General features: G+C 49.6%; 1 protein-coding gene across 3 annotated transcripts in view; it reads left to right on the plus strand.

The window, feature by feature from the left end:
* PDE9A (phosphodiesterase 9A) overlaps positions 1-17,938 on the plus strand; it is an 81,442-nt gene that overhangs the window by 34,207 nt on the left and 29,297 nt on the right. The window lies entirely within an intron of this gene.

The following is a 17,938-nucleotide window of genomic DNA, read 5'->3' on the forward strand; positions in this document are numbered from 1 at the left end:
AGGAGCTTCTGTGTCTACCGAACACCTTGTCAGAAAGACACGCTCTTCGCCCTGGTATGGGAGACAACCACGGGACAGACTGTTTTTCCCTCTTTTACGGGTAAAATAAATAGGAACCGCTAAGACCGCGGGAGGGAACTTAATGCATCTTCTCGCCAGAAGGGAGCGGAGTCTTTTGAACAGCCTTGAGCTGCCCGTCGCGTTTGCTGGATCTGAGCGGCTCAAGCCCAAACAGGGCGTTTTCCAGATGATCATATGCGTTATTTCAGTGTCCGGCCAGTTCCCGTGTGTGCCTGCGGGGCGTCGTCCTCTGCCTGCAGGAGCCGATGGAGGGATCATGGGAGGAACGGCGTCACCCCAGATCCAGCACCGTGATCAGAGCTGGAGGAGAAGCAGAGGCCTTGGAGCCCAGGCTGGGCCTCACCTGGGCTGAGCCTCCCGTGCGGGAGGCAGGGGGTGGGTGGTGCAAGGATCCGTCTGGGGCAGGTCTGCGTCAGGGATCATTTCTCTATTGACACAAGTGACCCAAGGCCGCCTCACTTGGTGCTTTCACAGGGAGGCCCTGTGGAGGCTGCGCCTGAGCCTGACTCTTGTTTCTGTCATCCTGGGCAGAGGTCATGGGTGGCTCAAGGCCTTTTCCTGCTTCACAACTTTATCATCCTTGTTCCCAAGAACAGAAAAGGAAAGCGCGCCAGAAGCACAGAGCAGGAGCCATCATGGAGAGAGATGACAGGTGGCTGATCGGGAGTGACAGGGTGCCTGGCTGTACCTTGGACATTGCCCAGAATTCCAGCAGGCCACAGACACCCCCATCCGTTGGGCACTGCCTGCCCTGTTCCCACAGGAAGGCTCAGAGCTCCAGGGCTGGGCCCCCCATCTCAAGGCTCAGGGAGGCCAGGCCAGAAGGGCCCGTCTGGATCCGGCCACGGGTGCCTGTCTGCTCGGGTCTCGGAGAAAGTGAGCTTCTGGACCAGCTCCCCACCGCTTACGGAACAGGAGTCACGGTGAGTGCCCGGGACCCGCCCTGGCTGACCGGCGGCTCAGTACAATGCCAACACCACGGGACACCGAAGGCGAAGGGGCTTCCGGGCAGTGAGCTGTTCCGGCAGGAGGGGACCGCACTGGAGAAGGCCCCCACGGTCCAAACCCTGGTGCTCTAACTGTAAAACGCACACGGGACAGTGAAGACCCTGCCCCTGGGAAAGGATGTAAAACACCCGCTGATCAGTTTCTGGTTGGTTTCGTGTCTTCCCAGCGAGCTACGGTTCACAAACACCAAATGCTCTGTTTTAAGGGGACGGTTCCAGGTTTTTAGTAACAGTCACTTCCTTGTCCAACCACCACCACCGTCTAACTCCAGAGCATTCTGCCGCCCGCACCTATCGGCATTCAGTCCTCTTGCCTGCACGCCCTGGTCCCTGGCAACCACTGTCGCCATGGAGATGCCCGTCTGGAGGTCCTCTTGTGCGTCTGGCCTCCTGCCCCGGGAGCACAGCGTGTACGGGGCTGCTCGGTATTGTGGCCTGTGTCAGCAGTCATTCCTGCTCATGGGCGAACGCGTCCCGGCACGGAGACGAGCCACCTTCTGCATGAGCACACACCCGCTGACGGCGTTTGGGTGGCTTCCCCTCTGGGCTGCCATGAGTGACGCCGCAGGGACGTGGGTGTGCACAGTTTCGTGTGATGCGTATTGAAGTATTTTGAGATCTACTGGGTCACATAAAACATTAAAACATTTTCAGAGTCCGGCGTGTGCTCAGTGGCACAGATCAGAGACTGCGGGTGCCACCGGCAGGCCGGCCTCCTCCAACCTGAGACCCCCCTCCCCGCACTGCCTGCAGACCTCCCCTCCCGGGCGCAAGGCTGTGGGACGTGTCGAGGGCTCACCGCCCGGAACAGTCCCTCCGAGAGAGGGAGAGAGAGAACCCAGGGACAAACGCACCGTGTCCTTGCAGGTGTCAGACAGGTCTCTGAGGTCACCGACACATCGTTGCTCTGGGCCGCCCCAACCCAACGAGCTGCAGACGGCCTCTGCCCCCCACGATAGCCCCACACTGACCCACCCTCGGCCGGCCCTCTTCCCTTGCTCGCCTCTGTCCTGCACACTCGGGTTCCCCGGGGTCCGTGCTGCACGCAGCTCCGCGTCTTCGGGAGAGCTGCCCCCAGTCACTTGTCAGTTAGATGACACGGCCTCGGGACACCTTCTCGCCACACCGCCCGTCCATTCCCTGCAGAGCCGGAAGTGGAAAGCACACCCCACGGGGTTCTTGCAAAGACAAATGAGGCCGTTTGTGCCAAATGCTTGGCCCGGCGCCTGCCCCTTGGTACGTGCTCAGTAAACTGTAGCTGTCGCTGGGAATGACCCAGAGCGCTGCTTTGAGCAGCTGAGGTCTCGCCGCCCTGGCCCTGCTGACTGCCAGCAGGACAGGAACACCCCAAAGGTCGACGGCCACACGGGGTGCTGGCTCTCGCCCCTCGCCAGCTAAGTGCGTGCTTGGAATGTGAGCACCAATGCGTTTGCTTACGCAAGATAATAAAGCTCCTTAATAATGTTTTCTATTCTTAGTGCCGCCTCATTGCCAGGAATGGTATAATCAGCCTCCATCATCCTGACTTGCACGATTTTTAAAACAGGGATGCAGTGGGCCGTGAAAATGAGCCCTTCTCCTGGGTTGCCTCCGAGGCAACATTCCTGCCGTCTTGTCTTTATGGGATGGCGCGTCCTGCCCCCTTTGGGCTGGTCCCTCCAGCAAAGGCCACAGCACCTAGCTGCCGCCGGCAGACGCGTGGGTGGCACACGGTCTTCTGAGGCCTGGGGAGTCTGTGTCCTGACCACAGAATTTGGTGACACGGGAATGGTGGCGCTGGAACATTTCTTCTAGGATGTCAGTGGAGGGCAGCCACTCAAGCCACTGTCTGCCTCTGGGCCCCCAGGAGGGCCCTGCAGAGCCACACGCGCCCACGACCCACGACCCATGCAACTGCGGGGCCCACACAGACCCGAAGCCCCCGGTTTGAACGCTCACACACGTGTCCCCACCTTCCCATCAAGATGAAGAGCAGCTTTGTCACCGGGAAGAGTCCCCCGGCCCTCCTTCCAAGCCTGTCCCCACACGCCCCAAGAAGCCACAGCTCTGCTTGCGTGAGCGGGCCCGCTTTGTCCTGTCCTGGATCTCCCCGCCAGGGCAGGCCTCCCGTAGGGACGGTCTCAGTCTGGATCCCTTGAGCAGCGTGTTTTCAGGACACATGCCCGTCGCTTACTCACGTCCGTGCTGCTGAGCAGAATTCCAGCACACGGGCAGGCAGTGCTGGCTCACCGCGCGTCCTGCGGGGGCGACCTTGGGGAGTCTCCTGTGCCAGCCCCGGTAAACGTCGTACGGATCTTCCCGTGGCCATACCTGTGGTTATCTCGGGTCATAACCCAGGAGTGATGTCGCTGCTTCATAGGGTAGATGGATGCTTCCCTCTATAAGAGGTCGCCCGCTGTGCAGTTTACCCTCTACCCGGCCGTGCAGGGGTGATCTGGGGCTCAACACGCAGCCCAAGCTGACTGTCGCAGGCTTTCCAATTTTAGACACCAAGTACGTAGGTCTTTCCTTATGGTCTTAATTTATATTTCTCAGATGATGTAATGATGGTTGAGCATGTTTTTAGATGCTTACTGGCTCTCTGAGTATCTCATTTTGTGAAGTGTCTGTTCTCTGTGTTTTGCTCATTTTGTAAATGGGCTTGTTGTTCTGTTTTTGTTTTTGTTTTTAATCACTGGTTTGTAGGAAATTCATATACTCTGGGTATAATTCGCCTGCTAGATATATGTATGGCAAACATCTTTTCCCGTTTTGTGGCCCACCTTTTTCATTTCCTTAATGAGGGCATTTGATGAGAAGTTTTTCGGGTGATCGAGTCTAAATTAACAAGTTTATTCTTTTACGTATTGTATTTTCTGTGTCTTCTCCAAGAACCATGTGTCTGCCCCCAGGTGGAAAGATAAGATACATTTTTAGAAGACCGGGACTCACAGCTGTTCTGTTCTTGCCCACAATCCAATTTAAATTAACTTTGTTTGTGGTGTGAGGTAGGGATTGACCATCATTTCTTCTACACAAGCATTTGATTGTTATAACCCCATTTGTTTAAAAGATTTCCCTTGCCTTGTCCCCCCGAATCATGTAGACCCCTCTCTGGAGAATTATTTGTCTATGTGTGGGCCTCCTTGTAGGTTTCTGTTCTGTCTCATTGATCTGTGCGCCCGTCGGGACGCCTGTCACACGCTGGCTCAGTCGCTAGGGCTTAAAATCAGGAAGTTTTCCATATCTGTGCTTCTTTTGCCGTTATTTTGGTGTTTCTTTTTCTTTTCCCTGTGGATTTCAGAATTAAGAGTCGACACATCAGTTTCTCTTTAAAAAGCCTTCTGCGACTTCGATTGATTGCATCCAATTAAGAGATTAATTCGGGAACACGAACATCTTACCTCCATGGAGTTTCCCAGCCCACGAACGTGATACAGCCCTTCCCGTACTTGGTCTTCCTCAGAGTCCCTCAGTAAAGTTTCATAGCGTCCAAGATGAAGGTCCTGCGTTTCTTGTTATATTTGTTCCTCGGCATCTTCTGTTTTCTGGTGTTCCTGTCAAGAGGGTCTGAATTGCCCAATTGTCTGCTGCTAGTTTGTAAAAATACAGCAGATTTGTGCTTATTGACATAGTCTCTTCTGACATTGCTCAATTCATTGGTTAGTTTGGGTATTTTCTGGATTCCTGCAATTTCCCATTGGGATAATCATTGTCTTCTGATCATAAAGACGCTTCTACTTCTAGCATTCCAGTCTGTTTGGTTTTTATATTTCACTTCTCCTGTGGTCCTAGTTGAAACCTCAGTGCTGCTAAGTAAAAGTGAGAGCAGGCACCTGACCTTACCCCAGGAGACGCTTTCTCTCTCACGCCGAGTATGACGTGAGCCACAGCTGTGTTGTACGTGCCCCTTCTCGGGCTGAGGGAATCTTCTTCCCCTAGCTTGCCCAGTGTTCTTTTTTGTCAATTGTTTTTTGACAAAATTCTTTGTTGAATTGCGTCAGGTGTTTTTCATATCTGTTGAGATGGGTCGAGGTGATCTGCTTTTATTCCTGGGTTTCTAGTGGTTTTTATCACAAACAGCTGTTGGGTTTGGTCACATGCTGTTCCGGCATCTACAGGGATGATCAGATGATTTTTCTCCTTTATTCTGTTCAGATGGGCTGTTGCAATGACTGGTTTTCAAATGTTAAAACAGCTTTGCTTTTCTGGGATAACCCCACTTGGATTCCTAGAAAAATACTTAGGAATGAGTTTTTTAAAGGGTACACCGGACCTCTACCCTGATGTAAGATGTATTCTCTTTTATATATTGCTCAGTTTGGTTTCCTAATAATTACTAGGAATTTTTAAGAATCTTTGTGTCAGTGTTCAAGTGGGATACTGGTTTGTAACCTTTTTCTTGTAATGTCTTTGTTAGGCTTTGTGCTGAGGTTATGGAATTTGTATCCTTACCAAAGGGACCCCAAACAGCACCCTCCCCCCCTACCCTGAGGACACAGCGAGGAGACCGCTGTCCCATAAACCGGAAAGCCGCCCCCCCAAACACCACGTCAGCTAGCGTCCTGGTCTTGGACTTCCAGCTGCCACAGCTATGAGAGATAAATCCACACCAGTTTGTGGAGTCCCGTTAGAGCCGACCGAACAGACCAAGCCCATCTACATACATGATAAACCCCATGATACAATATTATCGTTTTTGCTTTAAACAGCCAGTTGTCTTTTCAAGAAATTAAAATTTTAAAGATGATTTTTTAAAGTTTTTCTTTATTTAAGCGATCCCTACACTCAAGGAGGGCTCACACTCACGACCCTGAGATCAAGAGTCATATGTTCCTCTAACTGAGCCAACCAGTCGCCCCTAAGTAGAAATGTTTATAGTTCCCGACCTGTATGTCATTTCTGGTGCTTTTATGTCCTCCTGTGGATTCCCACTTCTCACTGCTGCTATGTCCCTTCAGCCTGAAGAATTTCTTTTTCCTTTTTAACATGTCTTACAGGGCCAGACTGCTTGTGAGGGATTCTCTCAGCGTTTGCTTATCCAAACATGTTTTTATTTTGCCTTCGTGTTGAAAGATGGTTTCTCAGGGTATAGAATTCTGCACTTGTGGTTTGGTTTTGTTTTTGTACTTTGAAAGACATTTAAAGATGTTGAATCATGTTTTTTCCTGCCCTCATCATTTCTGATGAGAAATCAGCTTTTACTTGATCCTTATTCCTGCAGAGATTTCTGCCTTTTTTCCCCCCTTCTGGCCGCTTTCAAGGTCCTTTTCCTTTGTCTGTGGGTTGCAGCAATGTGCTTGTGCTGTACCTGGCTCTGGTATTCTTTTGTTTGTCCTACTTGGTATTTATGGAGTTTCCGTGGGCTATAAACTCCTGTTTTCGCCAAGTTTGTGAAACTTTCAGCTTTATTTCCTTAAATGTATTTTATGCAACATTCTATCTCACCTTCCTTTCTGAAATTCTTTTTTTTTTCAATCTTAGTAGAAGCTTTTATTTTTTTCACTTAAATTCAGTTAATTAACAGAAAGTGTTTTATTAGTTTCAGAGGTAGAGTTCAGTGATTCATCTGGGGTTTCTTATTTTATTTATTTGCCAGAGAGCGTGCACAGAAGCAGGGGGAGCAGCAGGCAGAGGGAGGGAGGGAGAAGCAGGCTCCCCACTGAGCAAGGAGCCCTATGCAGGACTCGATCCCAGGACCCTGGGCTTGTGACCTGAGTGGAAGGGAGATGCCTATTAGACCACCCAGGTGTCCCTCCTCAGTCTTACAGAACACCCAGTGCTCGTTACGCGACATGCCCTCCTTATGTCCACCGCCCAGTTGCCCCATCCCCCACCTTCCTTCTGAAATTCTAATGTCTCTGTTAGAAGGTTGTCACTGTCCTTCAAGTGGTTGCTCTGTTATTTTTTAATCTCTTTTCTTTTTGTTCTACAGATTGCATCATTTCTGTCCATCTGTCCTTGATTTTCCTGACTCTTCTGCTTATTCAAAACTGCTATTAGCTGTCTGTGAATGTTTTGAGATACGCTTTTAAATTCTGCAATTTTGATTCTTATTCATAGATTTCTGCCTCATAACCTTCGATCTGTTTATTATTTACTAACATCCTTTTCCTTAGGTCCTTGAACACAACTGTGATTGTTTCATGAAAGGTGTGGTCTGCTAATTTCAGCATCTGAGTCATCTAGGGTTTCTGTTGGGTGATTTTTTGTTCTTGACTGCATGTCACATTCCCGTTACTTCGCCTCTTTCTTGGTGTAGACTGACGTTATGAATATTACATTGCAGAGATTCTGGATTTTGTTACCATCCTCTGAAGAGTGTTGATCTTTTTTGTTCTACCTGGTCGTTAAATTATTGAGTGATCGCTTTGAATTTGTGGAGGCCTGGTTTATGCTTTGTTAGGGTACATCTCTAAGTGTGGCCCTTCCGGGGCTTCAACAGCAAGCCTGAGGGTTTGTCGAAGCCCTCGTTGTTGCCTGACTCGGACTTTGTCCCCAGTGGTGGGCAGCACTGAAATCTCTGCTAAGCTCCATCATCTTCATAGGCCCACATGCAGGTGCAATTCAGAGACCGATGAGGGAAGGGATAGGAGAGTTTTCCTAGAACTTCTTCCTTTGGGCATTCTGCTTATCATTTCCATCCTCCCCGACAACCCCAGACCCTGCCCTCTGAACCTGCAACCCAGTGAGCCTGCAGTGGTCTGCTCCAGTTCCAGCCACCTCACGCACTGTAAGCCGCTCCACAGCAGAGCATGGAAATCTCTTTCCTGCCTTCTCCAGCAGCACAGCTTCATGGATGAAGCACCGTTTATCCAACTAGTGCCCCAGGGGGGGTATCTTTACGCTGTTGCCCATCTTTGGTCGTTACAGTCAGCCATTTTGTTATTCCTCTTGCTACTTGCAAAATTCCACAGATGGAGAGAAGCCTTTAGTTTGCAAAAAAGCCTCCATCTTCAATAGATTTTTGCAAACGTCCTGTCCTTGGCACCATAATTGATGAGTGTATTAGATGAGAATTTATCCTGACAGAATTCTTCCAGAAACTGCTCTCATGGCGTCATCTTGACATACGCATATGGCGGACAGAGTTCCCCCCCAACATGTATGACCCACTGCTGGTTGCCAGATACAACTATGCCCGGGGCATCCTTGCCAGAATATCGTACCCACATCCTTCTCCCTCCAAAGTACACCACACCTCATCAGCCGTGGGGGAGGGTGTTTCTGAGGGATGAGGAGTGTGTGCGGAGTGTCCTTGCCCCATGGGAAAGTGCCACACTCTCTGGCCTTTGCAGCCCTGAGTGGGAATATGACTGGGGGAGAGGGCAGAAGACTCTGGCCCTGTCGTGACTCAACTTTCTGTCTACATCACATAGCCACGTCAAGTCACTAGGAGGGCTCAATGACCCATCAGTACAAGCCGCTTAAAGTGGTGCCTGGACTGTAGTTAAGAGCTCAATAAAGATTGTTATGGTTGTTTGTTAGGGTTGTTGCAATCTATAAAACAATAAAGGAAAATTGCACTCCGAGCTATCCCCGAGGCAACTCCCCTTACCGGCATTTATCTTGAAAAACTTGAAAAACAAGCCTCGGGAGAAGGGCAGAGGGAGAAATTGTATGCAGACATCTGGGATCAAATCAAAGCAGAATAGGAAATCCCCCTCTCCAAATCCAAAAGGGGAAAAGCTGCGCCCTACTCCTGCCTCCGAGGTGCCGTGAGTCTGTAATGACCCTGCCCATCCCCCAGCTTGGTGGCTACAAGACCCGCTCCAGAATTTCAGGTGTGGTCATCAGGGCACTTCGGTCCACCTTGCTTTCTCTGCTACCTCTGAAGGCTAACAGGAGGCGAAAGCATGAGTCAAGGTCACCACCAGCCACAGGGAAGCATCCTGTCGGCTGCTGATAAACGGGAGTGATTTCTCGGTAAGACGTGTCCTGGAAAGGGCACCTGTGCCTTTAAGAAGCAAGGTGAGGTCACAGGTAACCATGTAACTTTACTGTGCTCCCGGGTTATAAGAGAAACATCCTCGCTCTGCTCATCCGTTTTATGTTTATGACGTCCATAAACACCGAATTGCCCGTGACTGTGCCCTGGGCCAGAATGTCCTCTCCCAGCTAGAGGGGCCAGGAGAGCAAAAGTGGGGCAGAGGTGAGTTCACCCCTCCTCCAAGAAGGAGGGAGGGGCGGGGGGCAGACAGGGGTCCCCCTCCACATCCCCCTCGGCAGAGCCCCAGACAAGAGTGGCCATAAATGAACCTCTGGGGCCTCAGGGTATCCCTCTGGACTAGTCTCCCCACTCTGAAGCCGTAGCGGACTCTTCGGTAAATGTTTCCGGAAGGACGCTCAGTATCTCACCGCATTGCTTCCGGGTGAGTCAGGGGAAGTCCCGCTTGCCCAGGGTCACGTCCAAGCCAGGGCGCAGCCGTGATGTTGCACAACATGTGCCCACGTGCCAGAAAGGCAGACCCGCAGGGAGCTCCCAGGCAAGTGTGTCCCAGGGGATCAGGTGTCTGGGCTGAGGTCCCCCTGCCACCTGCCCTCCCCGTGCAAGTTTGGGGCCCCCATATGACTAGGGCCTGTTTGCATTTGTTTAGGGAGAGAAGGAAAGGCCCACGCCCCGGCCAGTGCAGGTGTGCAGGGGACAAGAGTGCGGCCGTCACCACTGTCACTCCGCTCAGCACTGGGTAAAGAGAAATGCCCGGCAGCGGGCTGGCCAATCGAGTTAGTGCCTCGTGTAGACTACTCTTCAGGGCAGAATTTATAGATTAGGCTGTCTTATTGATCGGGTGAACCAGATTTCTGTGCCCTGGCTGTGGGGGGGACTGGGGATCTGTCTGGAACAAGTGAACAACTCCTAGAAGCGCTGGGAGAGGCGGAGGCGGGTTCCTTGAACCGTCCGGGCCTCGGGGCAGCGGCACGTGTGGGACTCCTGGGTCCCTTGTGACAGCAGCTGGGTGACGCTCTGGGGAGGGTTCCCGTCCTGCCCCTGCGCCCCAGGAGTCCCCTTGGCTCTGGCTCCCGGGCCGGGTCCTGGGGCCCCTGAGGGTGCATCTGTGGCCCGAATCTGGACTGATGTGGTGGTGTCCCAGCAGCCGGACCCACCCCCTGCCAGACGCGGAGATGACCTGAGCTACAGGAACCTCTGCTGTGAGAGCGACTCCGCTGGCGGGAGCATGTACCCTCCGGTGCCCGCCGCCTGAGCAGCCAGGGACAAGTGCCCCCAACGCCCTGACGGCGGCCAGTCCGGGGGTAAGACGCAGATGGCGAGCCTGCCGCAGCCTCCGTCCTTAGGATTGGTCGCTTGGGCGGCCGACCCACTGCCCGTCTTGGAGCCCTGGGAGCTGAGGACTGAGTCCCAGTGAGCTCGGAGCAGCGTGCTTGAGGAGCACCGTGCCCGGGGCGGGGACCCTTCCAGACAGTCTGGCGGCCGCTCGGCTGGCACAGGTTTCTCCGGAGAGCGTGCAGGTTGCCCGTGGCCGTCAGCTGGCTCTCCCCAGCCCCATCGGTGCGTCATCCTGACTTCCTGTGCCCTTGGACCCTGCGTCCCACCCTCCCCGTTTCCCAGCCCCGAGAGCCTCCCTCGGCCCAGTGGGTTGTTCTTAAAGCAATGAAGAAATTCTCAAAGCAAGATGCCTGGATATGCACTAGTTTTTATGAAACGTGGTACATGCCGTCCAGCATTTAGGGGAAAGGCACGGGTTTCCTGCATTATGTCAGATTTTTCTGGTAAGGTGTGCCGGGAAGACTAACATTTGTGATGGGAAACTGCTTGCTGCCCCCATAGCCAGGGCTTTAGGGCTGTCCGACGGTCCCAGATTTCAGCTCGGTGCAGGCAGGACATGGACCCCGGAGCCTGGCCTGTTCCCCGGGGGCTGGGACTCCCCGGGACAGGCACGGAAGGAGGACAGGGTGTCCCAGAGGACCTGTGGCCGTCCAGGCCGGCGACAGCAACGGCGAGCACAGGCCGCGTTCACACGCATGAAATCGCAGTTCATTTTCAGTTCTGAAATCCGCTGGGAGGAAACAGTAACCCGCGGCAGGAATTCCAGAGAGCCAGGCTGGGGAGGGGGAGGCACCCATTTCCTGATCAGGGCTCTGTTTATGGATGTGCGGGTGTGGTTGACCTTTGTGCACACAGGCATTTTTGCCCCGTCTCCTGGCGAAAAAATGCAGATTGTGCCATTCCTAAAGCACTCGGGAGCCCTGGGTGCTGTCCTGGGTGCTGTTCCGGTCAGGGCGTCCAGTGTGTGCACTGCAACCCTGGTGACAGCGCCCAGCAGCTGCTCTCACGGGGAGTTCAGCCTCCTGCTGAGCCCCTTCTGGGAACCACAGACATGTCGCCGGAATCAGGCTGCGGCGTAGCTGTCACATGGACCAGAGCACGAATGTCCACCCCTTGGACTGAGCCAGAGGCAGAGAAGGCACAGGAGGAAGGGTTGGAAAGCATTACTACTACGTGGGCTGGAAATAGAACGTTGGTGTGAAAATCCTGCGATGGGCAAAGGATCTCGCCTCTAGAGTCCAAAGGAAAAAGGAGAATCCATCCTATCTATACAATTTTTATTAAGCTTTTTATTTTAAAATAATTATAGAATAATACACAGTTGTGAGGAAACACATAGTGAGAGCCCATGGCCCCTTTGCGCCTTCCCCCCGTGGTGACATCTTTCCGAAGGCGGTAAGAAGCCATGCCGGGCCGTGCACACACCGATGCGGTCTGGACGCAGTCCCAGCATTCTGTCCCCACGATGTTCTTCCTGCCAGAACCCCTGGCGATCGCTGCGTCCTCCACGTCTGTCATTGTGCCATTCCAGAAGCATTCTACAAATGTGGCCGGACAGTGGGCACCTTTGGGGACAGGATTCCTTTACTCGGCGTGAGTCCCTGGAAATCCCTCCACGGTGTCGTGTTGCTCCCGCACTAGCTCGGCTCTTTCTGCAACTCAGTAGTGTTTCCCGCTGTGGACAGACCGCTGTTTGTCACCCATCCGAGAGCTCCCAAGTTGTTTCCAGTTCGAGGCGGTCACCAAGAAAGTGGCCCTGAGTATCCTGGGCCGGTTTTCCTCTCCCTGCCCTGGGGTGCAGTTGCTAAGCCGGCGTTCCCACCAGCGCGGGGTAGGTCGTCCAGTTTCTCCACATGGTTGCCAGCTTTGGGGGTTGTCATCGTTTTTGGTTTTTTCTGTTTTAGCCTTTCTGAGACGTGTGCCCTGATAGTTCAGTGTGGTTTTAGCTGGCGTTTCCTAATGGCCCGTGATGCACAGCGTCTTTTCATGCGCTTGTCTGCTAGTGCTAGTGTCTCTTGCCCCTTTTCAAATGGGCTGTTTTGTTTTTTACTGCTGAGAAGTTCTGGAGAAGCTTCTTTCACAGAGTTTTACTGCTGAGTGTGGATGGCTCTTTCCATGCCCTGTATTCGAGCCTCTGTCGGATGCAGTTTGCAAGCATCTCCTCCCAGACTGTGGCTTGACCTTTCGTCCTCTGGCCCGTCCTCTGCAGAGCGACAGCTTTACTTCTGAGGAAATTCAGTCCATTGTTTTTCCTGTCACGAGTTGTATTTGTGATGTCAAGTCTAAGAGCCCTGCCTAGCCCCAAACCTGGAGATTTTCTCCTTTTTTTTCCCCCCCTAAAAGCCTTCTATCTTTGGATTTTATATCCGTGGTCCATTTTGGGTTAATTTTCATATCAACTGTGAGGTCTAGGTCAAGTTTTATTTTTCTGCCTGTGACCGTTCACTTGCTCAGCTCCATTTACTGAAAAGACGGCCTTTCCTGCGTTGAATCACCTTCAGACACTGGTCGAAGATCAGCTGGGCATATCTGTATGGGTGTGATTGTGATTCTCTGTTCCGTTGACATCTGTGTCTACCCTCCACTAACATCCCACAGTCCTGATTATTACAGCTGTGTACGGGTTCACCTTGTTTTATGGTGCTTTGACGATAATTGCATTTTTTACAAATTGAAGGTTTCTGATAAACCTGCGCCAAGCAGGTCTGTCGGCACGGTGCTTCCAGAAGCCTTGCCTAGCTGTCTCCATGTCACATTTCAGTACTTCTTGGACTAGCTCAAACTTTTTCATTATTATCATATTTGAATTGCTACAATTTCATGATAAAATTTTAACAGATGAGCAGTTGCTTTTCGTGGGTGAGCAAAGACAGTGGCTCCTTTTTTTTTTTAAGATTTTATTTATTTATTTATTTGAGAGAGTGAGCAAGCATGAGCCAGGGGAGGGGCAGAGAGAGAAGGAGAAGCAGGTGCCCCACTGAGCAGGGAGCCCAGCGACGCGGGGCTCGATCCCAGGACCCTGAGATCCTGACCTGAGCCGAAGGCAGACACTTAACAGACTGAGCCACCCAGGCGCCCCAAGAAAGTGGTTTCTTGAGATGATATCTGTTCTTGGTTAAGGTGCCGTGCAGAGGGGCATTTGGGTGGCTCAGTGGGTTAAAGCCTCTGCCTTCGGCTCGGGTCATGATCTCAGGGTCCTGGGATCGAGCCCCACATCGGGCTCTCTGCTCAGCGGGGAGCCAGCTTCCCCCTCTCTCTCTGTCTGCCTCTCTGCCTACTTGTGATCTCTCTCTGTCAAATAAATAAAACCTTTAAAAAAAAAAAAGATGCCGTGCAGATTGTTGCAATGGCAACAAAGGATTTAGAATACACATAAACTTAGTTAATAAAGCAGGGGCAGGGTTTCAGAGGATTACGGACTCCAGTTTTGAAAGGAGTTCTGCTGTGGGCACGGTGGTGCCAAACTGCTTTGTATGCTGCAGAGAAATCTTTCCTGAAAGGAAGAGTCTGGTGCGATGACCTTCACTGCGGTCTGTCTGTCTTTCTTTTTTTAAGATTATTTATTTATTGGGGCGCCTGGGTGGCTCAGTGGGTTAAGCCACTGCCTTCGGCTCAGGTCATGATCTCAGGGTCCTGGGATCGAGTCCCGCATCAGGCTCTCTGCTCAGCGGGGAGCCTGCTTCCTCCTCTATCTCTCTCTCTCTCTCTCTCTCTCTGCCTGCCTCTCTGCCTACTTGTGATCTCTCTCTGTCAAATAAACAAATAAAATCTAAAAAAAAAAAAAGATTATTTATTTATTTATTTGACAGAGAGAGAGAGAGAGAGAGAGAGGGAACACAAGCAGGGGAAGTGGGGAAGGGAGAAGCAGGCTCCCCGCTGAGCAGGGAGGCTGACGTGGGGCTCGATCCCAGGACCCTGGGATCACGACCAGAGCCGAAGGCAGATGCTTCACGATGGAGCCCCCCAGGCGCCCCCACTGTGGTCTTATTTTGAGAAATTGCCACAACCACCCCAGCCTTGAGCAACCTCAGTCTCATCAGTCAGCAGCCCTCCCTACGGAGGCAGGACCCTCCACCAGCAAAAGGATTGGGACTCACTGAAAGCTCAGATGATAGTTAACATTTTTTAGCAACAAAATATTTTTTAATTGGAGTATTAAATTACACACTTCATACACTGCCGTGTAGTGTAAATAGAAACTCCATACACACTGGGAAGCCAAACAATTCATTTTGACTCGGTTTTTTGTGATATTTGAATTCATTGAGGTGGTCTGAACCCAAACCCAAGATACCACCCATGTGTGCCTGTAAATAGATCTTAAAACCAGATAGACTGATTCAACCCACATTTATCTTCCTTTTTCAAGTTGTTTTAGCTATTCTAGTTCCTCCGCATTTCCATATAAAAGTTAGAATAATTGCATCCATTTCTACAAAAGTCTTGCTGGAATTTGATAGAAACTATGTTAAACCCACAGATCAGTTTGGGGAGAACTGACATCTCTTTATATGTCATCTTCGTATGTCAATTTACTTTACTATGTAAAGTCTTCCAAACCATGAACATGGTATGTCTCTTCATGTATTCAGATTTCTTTTTATCTCCTTCATCAGGGTTTTGTAGTTTTCAGCTTACAACTTACGTGTCTGTCCTGTTATATTAACACCCGAGTTTTGGGTTGGTTTGTTTGTTTTTAGTGTTTGTACGGTGGTATTGTGATTTCCATTTCAGTGTCCACATGGCCACTTTGCTAATATTTGCAAATACAATTATTTTATATCTTTATCTTGTATCCTGTGACCTTGCTGAACTCATTTTTTAGTTCTAGGAAAGTTTTTGTAAATGCCTTGGAATTTTTTGTGTAGATAGTCATGGCATCAGCCAACTGAGTTTTGTTTCTTCCTTTCTCATCTGCTTTCCTTTTCTTGCCTTGTTGCACTGGCTAGGACTTCTAGCACAATGGTTAGTGAGGACAGTGAGAGCAGACATCTCTGCCTTGTCACTGGTGAAGCAAGAAAGATTCCGTCTTTCACCAAGCTGTAGGTTTTGGGTAGATGTTCTTTGTCCACTTGAAGAAGTTCTCCTCTAGTCCTGCTTTCCCGAGAGCTTATGAAATGAACAGGTGTCAAGTTCTTTCAAATGTTTTTGAATTGATATGGTCATCTGTTTTTTTTCTTCAGCTGCTAATATAGCAGATCACACTCATTGATTTTCAAAGATCGAACCAGCCTTGCATCCCTGAAATTAACCCCACTTGACCTTGACGTATAATCATTTTCATATTTTGTTGAATTCGAAGCACTAATATTGTGTTAAGGATTTTTGCATCTGTATTCAAGAGGAATAATGGTCTGTCTTTTTCCCTTTGTTGTATTTGTCTGGATTTGGTATCAAGTTAATACTGGCTTCATAAAATGAATTGGAACGTGTTCCTCCTCTTCTGTTTCCTGGAAGAAATTGCTTAGAAATGTGTTAATTCTTCTTTAAATGTTTAGTAGAATTCTCCAGTGAAACCATTTGCACCTGGAAATTTCTTCTGGGGGAGATTTAAAATCAGAAATTCAATTTTCCTAATAGTTTAAGGCTGTTCAAATTACCTATTTTGTCTTGGTTGAGTTTGGTAGTTCATGCTTTTCTAGGACTTGCTTTTTTTCCTCTAGGGTTTCAGATTTCTGCGTGTGGAGTTCTATGTCGTGTTCCTTTATTATCTTCCAGGGTTTGTAGTCATATCCCCCCTTCATTCCTAATACTGCAACTTTGTGTCTTCTCTCTTTGGTATTTTTGCCAGTCTTTCTAGAGATTTGTCAATTTACTAATATTTTTAAATAACTAGCTCTTGGCTTCACTGATTTGCTGCGTGGTTTTACTATTCTCTTTTCCCTTGATTTCTGTTCTTTATTACTTCCTTGCTTCTGCTCTTTTGGGTTTATTTTGCTCTTCATTTTCTAGGCTCTTGGATTGTGGAGATGAGTTTCTCCCCTCTTCTACTGTAAGCCTTTAGTGCTATAACTCTTCCTCTCAGTACTGCATTAGCCATGTCTGCGGCTAAGTTTGGGTGTATTCTGTTTTCATTTTCACTCAGTTCAGGGTCCATTTTTATTTCTTTTGAAATTTTCACTTTCACCCATGAATTACTTAAGGGGGTATTATTTAACTTCCAAGATTCTCCTACGATCTTTCTGTTACTGATTTCCTGTTGGATCCTATTATGGTCAGAGACCATACTCTACATGGTTTCATTTCTTTTAAATTTGTTGAGGTCTTCTTTGTGGTCCAGAATATGGTGTCTTGGTCTGTGCTTCCTACGCATCTGAAAGGAATATGTGTTCTGCTGTTCCTAAGTGGAGTGGTCTCTTCCTGGTTTGATGGGCTTCTCAACTTATGTCAAGGCTTCAAGTTCATTAACTCTCAAAGGTCATGTGATACATTACTTCCCCCAAGAATTTCAGAATAAGTGATCTAAAAATCCGACTGAGTTCCCCCAAGGAAGCCTGTGAAACTTTCTCACTGTTGGCTCTTATTAGAGTCACCATTTCTCTCTCCTGGTGGAGGCCCTATCCCTGCTGAGGGATAGGGCCTTGGGTCAGCCAGCAGCTCCACACAGGGCTCTATGAAAATTTTACTCTTATGGTTTCGGGACCTACAACAAGACATCGTTTTTCTTCTTCTCATCCAGTCTTAGAATTCTAAAGCTAGACGGAACCTTGGGTCATCACCCATTCATGTGGCAAGTGAAGGGATGAGAGGTTCCAAGGGATGATCATTTTTTAAACACTTCTCATGAAATTAACATATATTCATTATAGGTGTATATTAGATATAGAAAAGCAAAAATAAGGGAGAAGTGTATATACAATCTTACAACCAAAAAATAACTACTATCATGATTTCAGAGTGTATCTTCCCAATATCTTAAAAAATGAGATCACACTGTATTACTGTCTTACGATCTCTTTTTTCCTTTAACTCTAACAATAGACACGAACATTTTCCAAAATATTATTTCTGATAGCAGAATATATCTCTACAGGCCAGATGCACCCTCATTTATTCAATGTCCATCTCATAGACACTGGGGCTGTTATGGTTTTCACTGGGTTAAAATACCCCAAGATGAACATCTTCTATGTGCATACCTGGGTTCCTTCCTAGGAATGGAGGCATTAGAGCAGAACGCAGGAAGGTATTTTTTGCTCTTAAGCCCCATCACCATACTGGAAAATTGAGATTTTTTGTTTGTTCGGGCAGATTTCGTTTGGTTTTCATTTGTTTTGGTTTTAGCAGAGGGCTAGGCATAAAGCCAGCAGAGACTACATGACTCAGGAGCAGGTCTCGTGCAGGTTCTCAGTGTTTTAGGGCGTGAACAAATGGCCACCTGGAGCCAGGGCTTGCTCTGTCCCTTCCCAGGAGCAGGGGGTGCTGGAAAGAACAGTGCTGTGAGCGTCTGTGCCTTCCTATGAAGCCTCTGGCATGGGGCCCAGTCAGGAAACAGGAAAACTGGCAGGTTATATTCAGCCTGGGACCTGAACCTTGTAAAGCCACCACCCAGCCCAGGGTTACGTGCCAGGCAACAAAGGGACAA

The sequence above is a fragment of the Mustela erminea genome, chromosome 1 (assembly GCF_009829155.1).
Source record: "Mustela erminea isolate mMusErm1 chromosome 1, mMusErm1.Pri, whole genome shotgun sequence".
In the NCBI taxonomy this organism is placed as follows: domain Eukaryota; kingdom Metazoa; phylum Chordata; class Mammalia; order Carnivora; family Mustelidae; genus Mustela; species Mustela erminea.